We start from the raw sequence: 18,547 nt of genomic DNA, 5'->3' as shown, positions 1-18,547 counted from the left end.
ATTCCTGTCCATAAGGTCCACCAGAAGCAGTTCACCTTCAGCTGGCAAGGCCAGCAATATTCCTTCACTGTCCTACCTGAGGGTATATCAATTCTCCGAGCTTGTGTTATAACCTTATTCTCAGAGATCTTGATCATAGTTTTCCTTCCCCAGGATATCACACTGGTCCATTATGTTGATAACATTTTGCTGATTAGATCCAGCAAGTGAGAAGTAGAAAACACACTGGACTTATTGGTGAGGCATTTGTGTGCCATGGGATGGGAAATAAATCTGACTAAAATACAGGAAACTTCTACCTCAGTAAAATCTCTAGGGATCCAGTGGTTTGGGGCCTGTCAAGATACCCCTTGTATGGTGAAGGATAAGTTGTTGCATTTGGCCCCTCCTACAACCAAGAAAGAAGCACAACGCCTAGTAGGCCTAGTTGGGCTTTGGAGGCAACACATTTCTTATGTGGGTGTGTTACTATAACCCATTTATAGAGTGACCCGATAGGCTGCCAGTTTTTAGTGGGGGTCAAGAACAAGAGAAGGCTCTGCAACAGGTCCCGGCTGCTGTGCAAGCTGCTTTGCCACCTGGGGCATAAGACCCTGCAGATCCAACGATGCTTGAGATGTCAGTGGCAGATAGGGATGGGTTTGGAGCCTTTGGCAGGCCCTCATAGATGAATCACAGTGGACGCCTCTAGGATTTTGGAGCAAGGTCCTGCGATCTTCTGCAGATAAATACTCTCCTTTTGAGAGACAGCTTTTGGCCTGTTACTGGACTTTGGTAGAGACTGAACATTTGACTATGGGTCATCAAGTCACCATGGAATCTGAACTGCCTATCATGAACTGGGTGTTTTCTGGCACATCTCACCATTAAGTGGGTCATGCACGCATCATTCCGTCATCAAATGGAAGTGCTATATATGCTATTGGGCTCAAGCAGGTCCTGAAGGCACAAGTACATTACATGAAAAAGTGACTCAAATGTCCATGGTCTCCACTCCTGCCACCAAGCCTTCTCTCCCCCAGCCTGCACTGATGTCCTCATGGAGAGTTCCCTATGATCAATTGACAGAGGAAGAGAAGACTAGGGCCTGGTTCACAGATGGCTCTACACAATATGCAGGCACCACCTGAAATCAGACAGCTGTAGCACTGCAGCCCCTCTGTAGGACATCCCTGAAGGACAGTGGCAAAGGAAAATCTTCTTAGTGGGAAGGACTTCAAGCAGTGCACCTGGTTGTGCACCTTTCTTGGAAGGAGAAATGGTCTGATGTGTGATTATATACTGATTCATGGCTGTAGCCAATGGTTTGGCTGGATGGTCAGGGACTTAAAAGAAGCATGCTTGGAAAATTGGTAACAAAGTAATTTGGGGAAAAGGTATGTGTACGGACTTTGCTGAGTGGTCAAAAACCATGAAGATATTTGTATCCCATGTGAGTGCTCACCAAGGGGTGACCTCAGCAGATGAGGATTTTAATAATCAAGTAGATAGGATGACTCTTTCTATGGTCACCACTCAGCCTCTTTTCTCAGCCACCCCTGTCATCGCCCAATGAACCCATGAACCAAATGGCCATGGTGGCAGGGATGGAAGTTATGCATGGGCTCAGCAACATGGACTTACACTCGGCAAGGCTGACCTGGCTATGGCCACCACTGCATGCCCAATTTGCCAGCAGCAGAGACCAACACTGAGCCCTTGATATGGCACCACTCCTCAGGGTGATCAGCCAGCTACTTGGTGGCAGGTTGATTATATTGGACCTCTTCCATCATGGAAAGAGCAGCAGTTTGTCCTTACCAGAATAGACACTTACTCTGGATATGAGTTTGCCTATCCTATACAGAGTGGTCCTGCCAAGACTACCATCCATGGACTCATGGAATACCTTATCCACTGTCATGGTATTCCATACGACATTGCCTCTGACCAAGGCACTCACTTTACACTTAAAGAAGTGTGGCAGTGGGCTCATGCTCATGGAATTCACTGGTCTTACCATGTTTCTCATCACCCTGAAGCAGCTGGATTGATAGAACCATGGAATGACCTTTTGAAGTTACAACACCAACTATATGGCAATACTTTGCAGGCCCAGGGCAAAGTTCTCCAGAAGACTGTGTATGCTCTAAATCAGTGTCCAGTATTTGTTTCTCCCATAGCCAGGATTCATAGGTCCAGGAATCAAGAGGGAGAAGTGGAAGTGGGACCATTCACCCACACCCCTAGTAACCCACTAGCAAAATCTTTGCTTCCTTTTCCTGCAACATTACATTATGCTGGCCTAGAGGTCTTAGTTCCAGAGGGAGGAATGCTGCCACCAGGAGACACAATAATTCCATTTAACTGGAAGTTAAGATTGCCACCTGGCCATTTTGGGCTCCTCCTACCTTGAAGTCAACAGGCTAAGAAGGGAGTTACAGACTGGGTGCTGTGGCTCATGCCTGTAATCCCAACACTTTGAGAGGCTGAGGCAGGTGGATCATAAGGTCAGGAGATCGAGACCATCTTGGCCAACATGGTGAAACCTCATCTCTACTAAAAATAAAAAAATTAGCCAGGTGTGGTGACATGTGCCTGTAGTCCCAGCTACTCGGGAGGCTGAGGCAGGAGAATCACTTGAACCCAGGAGGCAGAGGTTGCAGTGAACCAAGATTGAACCACCGCACTCCAGCCTAGGAGACAGAGTGAGACTCTGTCTTAAAAAAAAGAAGGTGTTGGCTGGGGTGATTGATCTGGATTAACAAGATGAAATCAGTCTACTACTCCACAAAGGAAGTAACGAATAGTATGTGTGGAATATAGGAGATCCCTTAGGACATCTCTTAGTATTACCATGACCTATGATTAAGGTCAATAGGAAACTACAATAGCCTAATCCAGGCAGGAGTGCAAATGGCCCTGACCCTTCAGGAATGAAGGTTTGGGTCACTCCACCCAGTAAAAAATCATGACCTACTGAGGTGCTTGCTGAAGCCAAAGGGAATACAGAATGGGTAGTAGAAGGCAGTCATCAATACTAGCTATGACCACGTGACCATTTATGGAAATAAGGACTGTAATTGTCATATTTCCTCTAGTTTGTTCAGAACATGTTTGTACATTTATACACTTGTACTAAGAGAATATCTTCATTATTTTCTTTTTCCTTTATCATGTGACATAAGATTTATTGACTTCATATCAGTATTTAAATGTTGCTAATTTTATGTAACAGCATTTATGTTAAGGATTAGTACACTTTTGGATGTATGAAGGGTAGCTTATTATGTTAGGCATAATTATGATCTTATTATTGTCTTCATTTGAAGATTATGTATGATTTCGGGAGACGGGTATGGGTTCAAGTTGACAAGGGGTGGGCTTGTGATAGTTAATATTGGGTGTCAACTTGATTGGATTGGAGGATGCAAAGTAATGTTCCTGGGTGTGTCTGTGAGGGTGTTGCCAAAGGAGATTAACATTTGAGTTAAAGGTCTGGGAGAGGCAGAGCCACCCTCAGTCTAGGTGGGCACCATCTAATCATCTCCCAGCACAGCTAAAATAAAGCAGGCAGAAGAAGTTGGAAAGAGCAGACTTGCTGAGTCTTCTGGCCTTTGTCTTTCTTCCGTGCTAGATGCTTTCTGCCCTTGAACATCAGACTCCAAGTTCTTCAGCTTCTTGACTCTTGAACGTACACCAGTGGTTTGCCAGGGACTCTCAGGCTTTTGGCCACAGACTGATGGCTACACTAACGTCTTCCCTACTTTTGAGGTTTGGGGACACGGAATGATCCACCACAGGCTTCCTTGCTCCTCAACTTGCAGATGACCTATCATGGGGCTTTACCTTGTGATTGTATGAGTCAATTCTTCTTAATAAACTTCCCTTCGTTAATACATATATCTTATTAGTTCTGTTCCTAATAGAGAACCCTAATACATATATTTACAACTTTCATTTACTTTATATAACACTATGCATTTTATACTGTCTTGCTATTGTAAATGTGATTCTTGTTCCATTGTATTTTCTTTTTTTTTTTTTTTTTCTTTTCCAGGTAGGGTCTCACTCTGTTGCCCAGGCTCTGGAGTGCAGATCACAGCTCACTGCAACCTCCACCTCCCAGGCTCAAGCGAGGCTCCTATTTCAATCTCTCAAGTAGCTGGGACTACATGTGTGCACTACCATGCCCAGCTAAGTTTGCTTTGTTGTTGTTGTTTGTTTTTTGTAGACGTGGGGATCTCACTATGTTACCCAGGCTAGTCTTGAACTCCTACCCTCAAGCAATCCTCCTGTCTCAGCCTCCCAAAGTGCTGATATTACAGGTGTGAGCCACCACACCCAGCTTATAGTAATTAATGGTATTTAGGAATGCTACTGTTTTTTAAAAACACATACCTTGTTGCTGAATTATCCTCTCAATAAATCTGGTAGAATACAGTTGATAACTTTGATTATCCAGGTAATACCATCTGTCAATAATAGTAAATTTATACTTCCAAGACTACTAAAAGTTTAGTTCTTCTCATGATTCCCAGTTTCCCTGGAACATCTCTTCTGCTTTGGCTGTTGTAACAAAATACCACCGATTGGGTGGCTTTAAGAACAAAAATGTATTTCTCATACTTCTCTTGGCTAGGAAATCTAAGATCAGGGTTCCAGTGAATTTGCTTTCTGATGAGGGCTCTCTTTCTCACTTGCAGATGGCTGCCTTCTTATTATGTTTTGCATGACCTTTCCTTGGAGTTCACTCAGAATGAGAGAAAAGGAGCTCTCTAATGTCTCTTCCTAGAAGGACACTATTTTATCAAATGAGGACCTCACCCTTATGACCTCATTTAACCTTAGTTATAACTTTATAGGTTCTATTTCCAAATGTAGTCACATTGGGAACTAGGGCTTCAACATATGTACTTGGGAGGGACACAACTTAGTCTATAGCATGTGCTTTATAATTTCAGTCTAGGACCTAAGTGTCACTTTTAAGTCAATAACTTTCCACTCTCGAAATTCACTCCATCCATTTTCTGAGCTCCAGAGTGATATTTCCAGCTGCCAATTAGATACTAGATAAATGAAGGTGCCTTCTTCTACATCAACTTCCTCCAAGTTACTTTTCCTTAGGGGATAAGATCAGTTGTCATTAAGTTTTTAAATGACACCCTCCAAAGGATTCAGCTTATAGAATAAATGATATGGGATGTATGAGAAAGGTTAATTTCAAAATTAGCCAGAACCGTAATTATCAGAATTTTTTCAAATCTTCTTAAGAACTTTAAAAATGTTTTATTGTACCTGCTGTGGGCATCCAACTCATATGATTCAAATTAAAAACAAAAGCAACAAAACAAAAAAGAAATAAAAAACACTGCTCTAACAACTAGGATTATAGTTTTTTCTTAATTACTGCATATTAATTACTACATATTTTGTTATATTCTATCAGATTACTATCTATCAGATACTCAAATATTTATTTTTCCCTTAATTTAGGCACAGAACTAGCTAATCTATTTCTAGAGGTACTGAAGATGAATATCTAAGTCTCTGTATACGTTAAGATACTATTAAAAGTCAAAAGTGTACTGTTCTCAGATATGCCTATAAAATCTAATTTATATGTATTTTTAAGAAATAAAACTAGCTACCAGTAGATGAAACTTCTGCATTGCTTAGCCTCTGGAATTTTGTGGCCATCATCTTGACTTTGAAGCAATGACAAAAGAGTAAAATGCAAAAAAAAAAAAAAGAAGAAGATTTTAAAACAATAAAATGGTATCTGATACTGCAGTCAGCACAAAGATAACAAAACAATCAAATATTCTAACTTTATTCCCGATATAATTCTGATCAGCAAGCAAAACATCTAAAATGCTATGATTGTTTTGCAATTTCTATATAAAGTCAGACTCTGAGTCAGAAAGCTGAAAAGCATAATGAAATCTGAAAATTAAGCAGGGGAAAATGAAACTAAGGTCCTAGAAGATGAGTTAATAGAAGCAAATAAAAAGACACAATTTTTCCACTTTTGTGAGGTTTTTTGTGTTTGTTTTTTGGTATACTTTTCCACTGATTGCCTAACCTCCCTCCAAACTCATTTCTGTATTTTGAAACATTACCCAGAGATTTTGGTTATACCAAGACAGATAAACATTCCTGTATATCTTCCCTCTTATCCCAAAATACTCTGGACATAACACAGCAAACAAATACAGGTGCTCCCTGAAAATGTGGAAAGAAGAATGTGGACTGTGTAGGGACCTTAGGACTTGCAGAATTTCTCTGAATTTCCTTATTGCTTGTCATATATCACAGATAGGGGATTGCAGAAGCCTCCAAAAAGAAACTACAAAGAGGTAGACAGAAAAAAAACTCTAAGAGCCTCTTCCTCCTAGACAGAAGACATAAGACAGGGTAGCCTAACAGATAAAACCATTTTTTTCTGCCCTGGTCCAGCCAAATATCAAAAGAATTAAAACACACCTTCACTGCTTAATGAAGCAGTGGGAGGCAGGGATAGCAAGTACTCCACGTTTCTCTCCCTTGGTATCAGGGAGCCTAGTGGAAAACTGAGTTTCCACCTTCATTCAAAGGCAACTAGACTATAATAATCCTTTTGCCACTTTCACCCAGAAAGTGGCAGAGAGGCCCCATCCCATTCATCCTAAAATAAGGCAGTGCTGATTAGTGCCCCACTTTGCCTGAGTGATGTTAGCAGGACAAAGGGAAGCTGAGTTTACACACTCACCTAGTCCTCATGCCAACAGATGGACTGCCTACTAAAATAACAACAGCCAACAACAACAACAAAATGCTTAGGTGGGATCCAGTATCTCATAATATCTGAAATGTCCAGGGTACAATAGAAAATCACTCATATTAAGAACCAAACTACAATATGATTGAGAAAAGCATTCTACACGTACCAAAAAGATGTCCTTGAATGAGTAAGTGGTTAAAGTACAGTACATCCATACCGTGGAATACTATTAAGCAATAACAAGGAACAAACTGTAGATAACACAGCAACTTGGAAAACTCCCAGATATTATGCTGAGTGAAAAAGCTAATATCAAAAGGTTACACACTCTGTAATTCTATTTATATAGTAATCTTAAAATGAAAAACAGATTAGTGGGTGTCAAGGATCAATGATGGTGGGGATTATGGGGGAAAGAAGGGGCTCCCTAGGCACAGCTAGAAAAGAGCAACATAAGGGATCCTTGTGGTGGTAGAACTGTTCTATAGCTTGACTGTATTAATACCAGTACCTGGTTGTACTATTTGTATGATAGTTTTGTAAGATGTTACCACTGCGGGAAACTGGGTAAAAGAAACATGGTATCACACTATATTATTTCTTATAACTGCATATGCAATTAAAATTATTTTAAAACGTTTAATTTAAAAAATAAAAACAAATAAATCTATCTAAATGTAAAATGAAAACTACAGTCAAAGGCCAGGCCTGGCTATGTAATTTTCAGGACACACTGCAAAAAGAAAATGTGGACCTTTTAACTCAAAAATTAAGAATTTCAAGACAGTGACCACAGAGCATTATACTAAGTAGGGCACTTCTGAATGTAAGATCCTCTATGACCACATAGGATGCAAAACTCTTATCCCACCCCTGGCTCAAGGTTGGGATTTTTAAAGCATTCCTACATTCCAATACATCATTAACCAGCATTGTGAGCCTGAAAATGCACTTTCCACCCATTTTCTGCTCTGTTACTCAAAAGCAGTGCTTTGATGAGCCATCCTGGAAGCTAAATCAAGAGGAAAAGTCAAAAACAAAAAATAAAAATAGGAAAATCCAGTAATATTAATATCATCTTTTTAAAAAATTTTGATGTTTTGTTCATTATTGCTATTTTTTTTTAATTTTAAAACTACACTAAAACATTATTTTGATTAGTGGTGCCTCCTTAAACTTTGCTGAAGAGGCAAGTGTCTTACTCATTCCCCCCTAGTCAGGCCTGCCAGGGAGGCTGACCAGTGTGACCTGCATCTCTCAGGCTCCCTTTTCCCTTGGCTTCAGCTTGGGGTCAGCAGACCTCAGGGGACAGAAATAGGAGATTCATGGTGAGACAGCGAGTTTAGAATACTGATTTCCCCAGTTTCTCACTTCCAGCTTGCAAATTGGCAGTAGCTATGTTCCTTGTGGGAAGGTGATATCCTTTGACTGTGTCCCCACCTAAATCTCACCTTGAATTGTAATAATCCCCAAGGGCAGGGCCAGGTGGAGATAAGTGAATCATGGGGGTGGTTTCCCCCATACTGTTCTCATGGTAGTGAATAAGTCTCACAAGATCTGATGGTTTCATAAATGGGAGTTCCCCTGCACAAGCGCTCTTTGCCTGCTGCCATGTAAGATGTGACTTTGCTCCTCCTTCACCTTTCACCATGATTGTGAGGCCTCCCCAGCCATGTGGAACCGTGAGTCCATTAAACCTCCTTCCTTTATAAATTGCCCAGTCATTCAGGTATGGCTTCATTAGCAGCATGAGAACGGACCAATACAGATGGTCACAATATCACAAGGTTGCCTTTACTACAGCTACCACTGCATCTCTCTCTAGGTTCTAGTAAGCATACCTCCAACTGTATCCTCAGTCCCAGAGTAAATGATAGCTCCTTGTTGTTGCTAGCCTTGAGTGTCTCAGTATCTATTCTCATGCTCCTGCAAGCAATCCCTTCATTAAACTCTCCCCACTTGCTCCTTGAGTGTTACATCTGTTTCCTGTTAGGACCTTGGTTGATTAGTATTTCAAAAACATTTTGCTTAGAAGTATATTAGATTCTCCCTTGTTTCTGTCATGTATTGCATTGTATACAGATTTGCCATTTCTGTCAACAACAGATATTTGATGGACGCAGTGGATTTCTTACTTTTCTGTATATCACACACAAGTCCTTGCAGAGTGCCTTAAATATAGCTTGCAATAAACTGATGATTGCCAATTTTAACTTAATGTGTAAAAACAGTGAAAGATTAACCTATTGTGTAATCAGGAATGAAATCCTGAAGTGTTTTGACTGTAGACAGCTGATGGCAAAAATAAACAGTTAATTTTTGGAAGCTGAAAAAAATTCATACATGTGGAGGTTGTTCCATTATTGGATTCAATACTTTTGCAATAAGTCCACTATACATAGGAATTTTTCAGTGGTGTGTTCCAGATCTTCTTTTTCAAAAAGCCACTGGATAATCAAAATGTAGTGTGAAAGCTGGTTCTTAATTAAAAAACATATTTTAGAGCAACTGTCAATGCCAGTAGTCATTCAAACTTATGCCTCAAATGCGTATATATATATAGAACAAAATGCTTTATTCAGTCACTTTATTCAACTACAGATTTTATTTATATTTCAATTCCACATGCTGTTCCACTAAAATTTAATATATATATATATGTATCTCAGTATCAATAGCTGTATCATTGAAATATCATAGTAAGTAATGTTCATAATGTCCAAAATTACAAAAAAAGATATTTGCAGGCAGATGAGTTTAAAATACATATTACAAAGGTACAAATTGAAGAAACAGCATTTAAATCACTAGGCTTCAAGTTGCCGAAAAGCTTGAAATATTATAATGAGTAATTCCTGGTGGGTTCCGGTAACTAAAATTTGAGTACAGTTAAAATATCTCCTGATATGCACATGTGCACGTGCACGCACACACCCCCCACACATAAATCACTGAACTAGCATTAACAAGAGATTGAACTATATCTATGAGAGATATTAATGAGAGAGTACATTAATGAGAGTACTGTCACTATTTCCTAGACTCAGTAAAGAAAAGCAAAGAACAGGATAATACATAAAATCAATATTTGGCCTATTCTTCACTATTTCATATTCAAATATGATTTTTCAAAAGGAAACTAAAATGACAGAAAACCAAAAACAATGGCATACTCCATAGACTATGAGATGACATGAAAGAGTCTTTCTCTGTCCAGATTTGATCATTTACTTCGCAGTTACCAAGAACAGATATAAGAGCAGATGCCAATAGAAAGGCAGCTATATATGTATAACATTCACAAAGGGCTTTGTAAGAACACCTGAAAGAGTCTTCAGTGAATTAAGGCTAATATTTCAGTCTTACATTAATCCACAGTTTCACATTAATTTTCACTTATTCATTTGATAAACAGATGTTTATTGAGGATGTACTGTGTTCCAGGTGGTGGCATAAAGGTGGTGAGCAAGACAAATGGGTTATCCCCCCAGTAGAGCTCAGATTTTAGTGAGGGGGAAAGACAATACACAACAAAACAAGAGATAATTCCAAAACATGCCAACTGTTACTATTAAAATAAAACAGTGTTTGTGAAGGACAGTGAATGCTGCAGGTGAGTTGGTTTATTTAGGTTATTTTGGCAGAGAAAGCTTCTGTGAAGAGGTTATAATTTAATAGTTAAAGTGAAATTTAAAAATTAAAAATAAAGATCTTCAGCTTTGTGAAGATCTGAGAAATGCCCGTAGCGGTGTCCTAGTGATAACATGAACTTCGTGTTTTTATGGAAAGAGAAGAAGTTATCTGTTTAACTGAAGAGGTGAGCAGGGCCAGATCAATGTGGCCTTCTAAGACAATGTGGCCTTCTAAGACATCTAGTTTCTGCTCTAAGCTTGGATAGTAGAACTAATAGTTCCTGTTTCATATTCTATGTACTTCTTGGAAAACCGATATTATAGTTAGTTATTTTAAGCACAACAACCAACCTATTATTTATACAAAATTGGGCAAAAATTATTCTGCAACTGGAACATAAAAGGTCAATTTACTAATACTATATATATCAAAAGATCACATCATAGTGGTTTAAGATTATAACCTTTTGGGACACATAGTTTAGAGTTATAATTTCAGCTCTATAGCTTAAGTACTAGGCTCAATCTTGGACAATTTCAACTTAGTCTCTTCCTCTATAAAATGGTGACTAAATTATTTATAGTATAGTGTAGCCATGTAGATTAAGCAAGGTAAGTGTTTACTGCAATGTATGATACCTTATAAGTGGTGAGGAAATAGTAGCTGTTGTTGTTGTAATTATTATTCTATTATACCCCACACTGGCGTTTACTCTGTTAATATTTAAGTTTTAGGTTGAATTTTTTGTCTTGGTCAAATATTCTAGAAGTTTACTCTGATAAGATAATTTTTGTGCAAATGATTTATTAAGAATACTCTCAGCAAAAACTGGCAAAATACTAGCTAAAAGTAGGACAGAGAAGGGAGGAAGGGAAACAAGGCCACAATCTTAGGGGAAATCCTACAGAGGAAGGTTTCATTCTGCAGGAGAATTTTGGAATCTAGATTATGCCTCAAAAGTATCCTGATTCAAAGCAAGACAGCTGAACTTTCTTACATCCATATCTATCCGTCTCTAGTCCATGGTTGCTTAAATACTCCTAGTCCCCACTAAGAGAAATACAGTTGATTCTTGTTATTCGTGGTAGTTACGTTCTACAAAATCATCGTGAACACTGAATGATGAATCCTGATCATTGTACCTAGAGGAAATAAAATGTTAGGTTTCTATGAGCCTTTTATCACATTTTTGTCAACCAATCACCATATAACCTTGTTTTATGGGTTTCTGTTTAAATACACCTTACTTAACACACATGTTTTATTCATTAACATTGAATTAATGGACAACATTATAACTCATGCCTGAATTAAGCTTATCTAGCACTTACATTTTTTCCACAAGGCACATCATTGATTTAGAGGTTACAAATAAGTTTTAGTAAGTAGATGAATTCTCAAATACAGAAGCCAGGACTAATGAAGATCCACTCCAAATTATCAGAAACCCCTTCTCTTTTGATGTGGGCAAGGTAGCTTCAACGGCCATTGGCAGTGCTCCAAAGATTAGTTAAGATTCAGGGTATTAGAAGTGAAGGGCAGAGCACTGGCATTATTTGCTAGTCACCAACGTGATTAAGTAAAAACAACAGTGACTACTATATTATCATGTACAGTGATAGCGTAGAAATATACTTCTGTATTCTCCCCAGAGACTCCTGGATATCAAACATATTGTTAATGTAATAATTAAGTGAGCCTAATAGTGACACAGTCTAGAAAAAAGAAGTAAAATCATATTCGAGGCCAGTATGCATAAACAGAAATTTCTGAATGCAGTCTGTTTGAAATTTTTCCTAGTTTTTTGTTTTGTTTTTGTTTTTTGTTTCTTTATTTTTTGTTTTTTTCTGAGATGGAGTCTCACTCTGTCACCCAGGCTGGAGTGCAGTGGCACAATCTTGGTTTACTGCAACCTTCGCTTCCCGAGCTCAAGTGATTCTCCTGTCTCAGCATCCGAGTAGCTGGGACTACAGGTACGTGCCACCGTGCCTGGCTAATTTTTGTATCTTTAATAGAGACAGGGTTTCACTATGTTGACCAGGCTGGTCTCCAACTCCTGACCTCAAGTGATCAACCTTTCGTAGCCTCCCAAAGCACTGGGATTACAGGCGTGAGCCACTGCACACAGCCTATTTATAATTTTCCCTTTTGAGGGATTACTCCTTCCATCAAAGCTGCTTACCCCCAATATTGCATACTGAAAATGTTTTCAGATTTTACCATGTCTTTTTTTTCAGCTATACACATTTTCCAATATTTTGGTATTTAATATGGAAATTGTCATTTTATATACTAGAAATAATTAAAATTTACTTATCTCTCTCTGTTTTCACTATTCTTATATTTTTGGTAGACTTGGAAGATGACATTAATGTTCATAATTCCACAGAGTAATTCTCCACAATTCTTAGAGGCCAAATCATCTCAAGAGATCATCATAAACTGAGGTTTTGCTTACTATACTGAGACAGTTGCTAAGGATGCATTTTAGAGAAAAATAGTGAAGAAAGAAAGACTTTTTTATGTAGCATGAGATCAATCAAAGGGAAATAGTGTACTCTTTGGAGTATAGGCATGTAACAAAATAGCTTTTAACTTCATTAACACAGAGGACAAGAACTGGCATTTTAACAGAAGACCAGAATTGTTTTCTCCCTCCCTGAATTTTTCTGATTATTTATGATACAATAAGGACAACATAATTGCTTATGCTCTCCTTATTCCTTATATGTATGTTTCTTTCATAAAGTAAACAACCCCTTTCTTACTGCACTGTGACATTTTTAGGTTAGTAGCTGGCAGTGCACAGTTGAGTTGACTCTATAATATCTGGCCCACTCCTCCCCGCACTATGCAACAGCAATGTAGTTTAGAGATTGACCTTTCTTCCAAGGGTGGGCAGTGCATAAGTTAAGTCAGTTGGCTCAATACTAGAATCACCTGTGGAGTTTAAAAGCTATGATGCCAGGGTTTCAATGCAGAGACTCTGATTTAATTTGTCTGAAGTAGAGAACAAGATTTTAAAACTCCCCAAGTGACTTTAAAATGCAGTCAAAGTTGAGAGCCACTGGTTTAAACCAGTCTTGCTAATTCCAGATCCATTGACATTGATCGATTTGGAAGGAGGGCCAAGCCAACCCAAACATGGTGCTTATATCAGTTATGATTAGTGTCAGCTGTCATCTTAAGAAAGAAGTCTGATGATAGACCAACTAAGCACGGTATGGAAGCTCAACAAAGCCATCGGAGGCCCAGGCGTTTTCTGTATTTCCGTCTGTTAAAATCTTACTCCAGCCAGAAAGAAGGAGAAAAGGAATAGGAGAAGGGCTCAACAGCTCTTTTACAGATCACTGCTGGAATCCTCAAGTATCACACATCACTGACAAGACTTAGAAATGGAGAATGCTCATCACCTTTAGAGAGTTTAGTTGGAAGCCCCGTACATCTCTTTTCCTTGGCAAAAACTTGATCACATAACTATATCTAGCTATGAGGGAAAATGTAATTTTTAAACAAGTGCATTGCAGCCCTAAATAAAATCAGATCTTCTAGAGGTAAAGGGAGAATAAATTAAGAATAGGCAGATAGTAGTATTGGCCATAGCGTCTATCTTAGCTGGGATTAGTCCACAAATGACCCAGGCCAGAAAAAAGTTGATAGTAAAAGGAAAAGTAAAAAAGTGGGAAGAAACTTAGTTTCTTAGTTACTTCCATGTAATAATTACACCATTGTGTCATTGAAACCACCAGCCTGAAGACTTCTTAACTTAAATTTGTGAGGCCAGTAAATTCTAATATAAGATAGTTTTCTACTACTTACAATTCAAAGCATATTTGTAGTTACAAAGGCTAAAGCTAATTTGGTTATTCATTTTAATTTATCAAATGGTAGTATATTTTCCTTTTGGATAAAATAAAACAAGCACTATACTATTCTTAGATTGTTTCCAATCTATTTGCAACTTGTCATTTTGGTCTAGAAAAGCTCTTCTGGTTATAACCAGTTAATAAATATGCATAAAATCAGTTTATAGTAAGCTAAATTGGGAATGAAAATATTTTGATATACTTTCTTGAAGTAAATTCATTGCTAGAAAATAAATATTTTTTTCTATTGGACCAGGGAAAAAAAAAAAAAAAAAGCTCAGTGCTTTAAACCTAATAACTTTTTAGTAAATTTTTTAAGAAAAAATATTATGTGGAAATTATTCCTATACTTGATTATTTAATTTGTTGTACCATTTTATGTATGTAAGAGGATTGTGTCAGATACTGTGTTTTATGATACATATGTGTCTTTTGAGGGCATGTAAGGAGAATCTAAACCAAGCCAAAAATTTACAAAGACATCGTTTAGAGCTGAAATCTTGTCCTCAACTTCAATTCAATAGAAAATGTAGTGTTCTGAAAACAGCCAAAGCCCAGAACTAATAATTAACATAATAATAAGGATAGTACTAGTTATGTCTGTCCCTGTCTCAGGTAAACCTCTTATTATCATGCTAGATCAAAAACTTGTCTACAAGTCAGGAATACTAAGACCAAGATGTGCTCTCTTGGTATGTCTAGTTGGGCTTAAGCAAATAACTTAACTTTTCTGATCTCAAGATAATCATGCAGAAAATAGTTGACTCTGTTGGCTACTCTTATAAGTCTGTTTCAGTGTTGGGCTAATTAATGTCCTACCACTTTAATTCGTATTCTTTCTCTCTGCTCTCCAAGATTCAAACTTATTTTATTAAAAAGAATGGTTTTCATATAGAAACAGGTGAGACAGAATATTTGTTAAAGAAAATTTAAGGTCCATATAATTGGTCTATTAAATTAACTACATTCTGTAGGATATAGCAGTAAACTGTACCTTCTTTTTCCTGGTTACTTTCTTTGTCGTGTGTGTGTGTTGGTTTTTTGTTTTTTGGTATTATTTCAATAGATTGCATAGTTTTCCAGTTACTTTTAGGTAAATAAACTCACTTCTGAGTTTTAAAAAATCTAGTTCAATCTAATTCAATACTACCATCTCACATACAATTTAAAATTTATCCTTTCATTATCCTCAGACTAGGCACAAGGATGGGTATCTTTATTAGAAAGGGGGAATGTGATCTGTTTTGTCTCTTTTCTTATTCCAAATAAACTATTGCTTCTAGCTTCTTCTAACTGAGGGACAGAGGGAAAGTAGAATCAGAGAAATGAAGCAAGATCTGACTTTTGCTGTTACAATATGATAATTGAGTCTTAGGGAAGCAGATGCCGAAAGGCTGGCTCTTTCTCATAGGACACATAAGTGATGGAAATGCCAGAGAATCACCACCAAGAAGCCCTTTTTGGCACCTTTGCTAGGTGCAAGTCATATACTCACCAGCTCACTGTTTACTGCCCCTCTAACCCCTGCCTTCTAACATAAGATCCCACAATATTTCTTTCTCCTGAGGTCCCATCACACCAGGAGACATCCTCCTTGGTCAAGGTCCTTTTAGTCGTTTTGAGATGGATCTAGTCTGGCTACCTTTTAAGCATTCACTTGGCCCATGAGAAGCCTTACACCTTTCCCCAGCTAAAGAAAATAAATGAAACTTGTTCCAAACATAGACATTCTTCTTTCCCTGAAATTACATGAGGATACAGCCAACCTCTTTCCTTTAGACTTCTGTGAAAGTCAGGCATCATTTTATCTGACCAAGAAACTACAGGGGATACATGTCTCATTGTCTTAATAATTTCTTCCTACTCCCTTTCAGTAGCGAGTTAGAAAAGGTCTATATTCTTGAGCACTTTGGTAGCATTCAGGCAGGAAAAAAAATATTCCTATCTGGAAAGCAACTTCCAAAATCTCTGATGAGCTGTTTGGCCACTCCTGCTTTTTCGCGTGAGGGGAGAAAGCTCTGTCTCCTCACTTCTACCCCAAATAAAGGACAGAAAAACTTAACAGTGTTCTTATTGCACAAATTTCCATTAAAAGATCTCCCTCTCTATCCAATGTCTAGGCTTTACCTACGTGGGCTGAAGATGAGTGATATGACTAAGATCTCAGGGTTGGTTATGGTTTTAATGAGACTTCCCCATTTTTTTTCAAGTGTTTCCTTTTAAATGCAGAAGGAATTATTACTCATTATTCCTAGCTATAAGGAAAAATATAGCCAAAATTCTGAAGCAATCTCGTATAGTTTATATAAAATTCATAGTGAAGACCTACAAAGGCTGTTATTTTATGAGCAAGTCTTGTAAATAACAATTTTCTTTGAAATACTGTTTGTTATGAGAAAATACTATCTAAATTACTCCTACGTTTAGCCTTTGTGAAGAAAACATGTGTCTGAAACATACAAAATGGTACTGCTTTTTCCTGGATAACATGTTTATGTATATCTCTGTTTAAGAGAACATGGAAACTATTTTATGTTTTCATCACTTCTATTTTTAGAAATAGAAATTTTACTAAAACTCTCCTACTTAGTTCTCAAGCATACATATGAATTATAACGCAGCCAAATAAATAAAACTGATGTTGAATGATCAAGGTGACATTTATTTAGGATACGAGATATGTGGCAATTCCATTTTATCCTGCTTCCTATTATAGTGACAATCATTTACCTTTGAGTTCATGGTAATCACTGGTTATTAGAATTAATCATATCATCCTCACCATAATATTACATTTATTTTTATTAGCTTCTTTTACACAAGGGAGCTCTGTAGGTTATTGCGTAAGCATAGAAAACTGACATGTGCTCTCCTTCAAAGTTTTCCATTTGAAGCCAAGCAACTCAAATAACAGTCTCATTGGAATGAAGACAATTTTATAGTCATAATTATCTCCATAATCACCATCATCATCATGAATGACTTCAATGTGCTGAGTTTATACCAGGTGCTTTAACTATAATATCTATAATTGTCAAGTAACACAATTGCTGTGGTGCCTCTCAATTTTCTCTTTTTTCAACATATGAGGGTTTCACTAACTAATGGGATAGTTGGGAAATTCGGCCTCACTACGCTTAGAGCCTAAGTCTTCTCTTGTGCTTCCTGAGTAGGGGTTACTAGTGTTATAAGACTCTCCATTGACTGACAGAGCTTAGAACAGAATGACACAGACCCAACACCCTTCCTGGATCTTGTAAGTCCCCAGCAGACCACTATGATTAACTGTATTGTACATAAGATATATTGGGAAATTTTTAAAAAGGAGGCAAGACAATGTCAGATGGGAATAAAATGAAAATCAACTAAGGGGAATATTCAGGTTAATGTAGCAATTACTCCATATAGAACAAAAGATTTGGAAATCCCTTCATCTGTATGTGCAGATTCCCTTTAGATGACATTTTATTTCTGACCTGACTCTTAAGATTGGCATCCTCTCCCTCCTCACACAGCTAACCCATCTTCAACTTTTTTTTATGTAATTTTATTCAATTAGTTTCTTTTTTATCATTACACTTTAAGTTCTGGGATACATGCGCAGAACATTCAGGTTTGTTACATAGGTATACAAGTGCCATGGTGGTTTGCTGCACCCACCAACCCATCATCTACATTAGGTATTTCTCCTAATGCTATCCTTCCCCTAGCCCCCAGCCCCCAACAGACCCTGGTGTATGATGTTCCCCTCTCTGTCCATATGTCCCCATTATTCAATTCCTACTTATGAGTGAGAACATGTGGTATTTGGTTTTCTGTTCCTGCGTTACTTTGCTGAGAATGATGGTTTCCGGCTACATCCATGTCCCTGCAAAGGACATGAACTCATCCGTTTTTATCCCTGCATAATATTCCGTGGTGTATATGTGCCACATTTTCTTTACCCAGTCTATCATTGATGGGTAATTGGGTTGGTGCCAGGTCTTTGCTATGGTGAACAGTGCTGCAATAAACATACGTGTGGATGTGTCTTTATAGAATGATTTATAATCCTTTGGGTATATACACAGTAATGGGATTGCTGGGTCAAATGGCATTTCTGATTCTAGATCCTTAAGGAATCGCCACACTGTCTTCCAGAATGGTTGAACTAATTTACACTCCCACCAACAGTATAAAAGCATTCCTGTTTCTCCACATCCTCTCCAGCATCTGTTGTTTTCTGACTTTTTAATGATTTCCATTCTAACTGGTATGAGATGGTATCTCATTGTGGTTTTGATTTGCATTTCTCTAATGACCAGTA

Source organism: Papio anubis, chromosome 5 (assembly GCF_008728515.1).
Source record: "Papio anubis isolate 15944 chromosome 5, Panubis1.0, whole genome shotgun sequence".
NCBI classification, from domain to species: domain Eukaryota; kingdom Metazoa; phylum Chordata; class Mammalia; order Primates; family Cercopithecidae; genus Papio; species Papio anubis.
Note: the sequence above shows the minus strand (reverse complement) of the source record.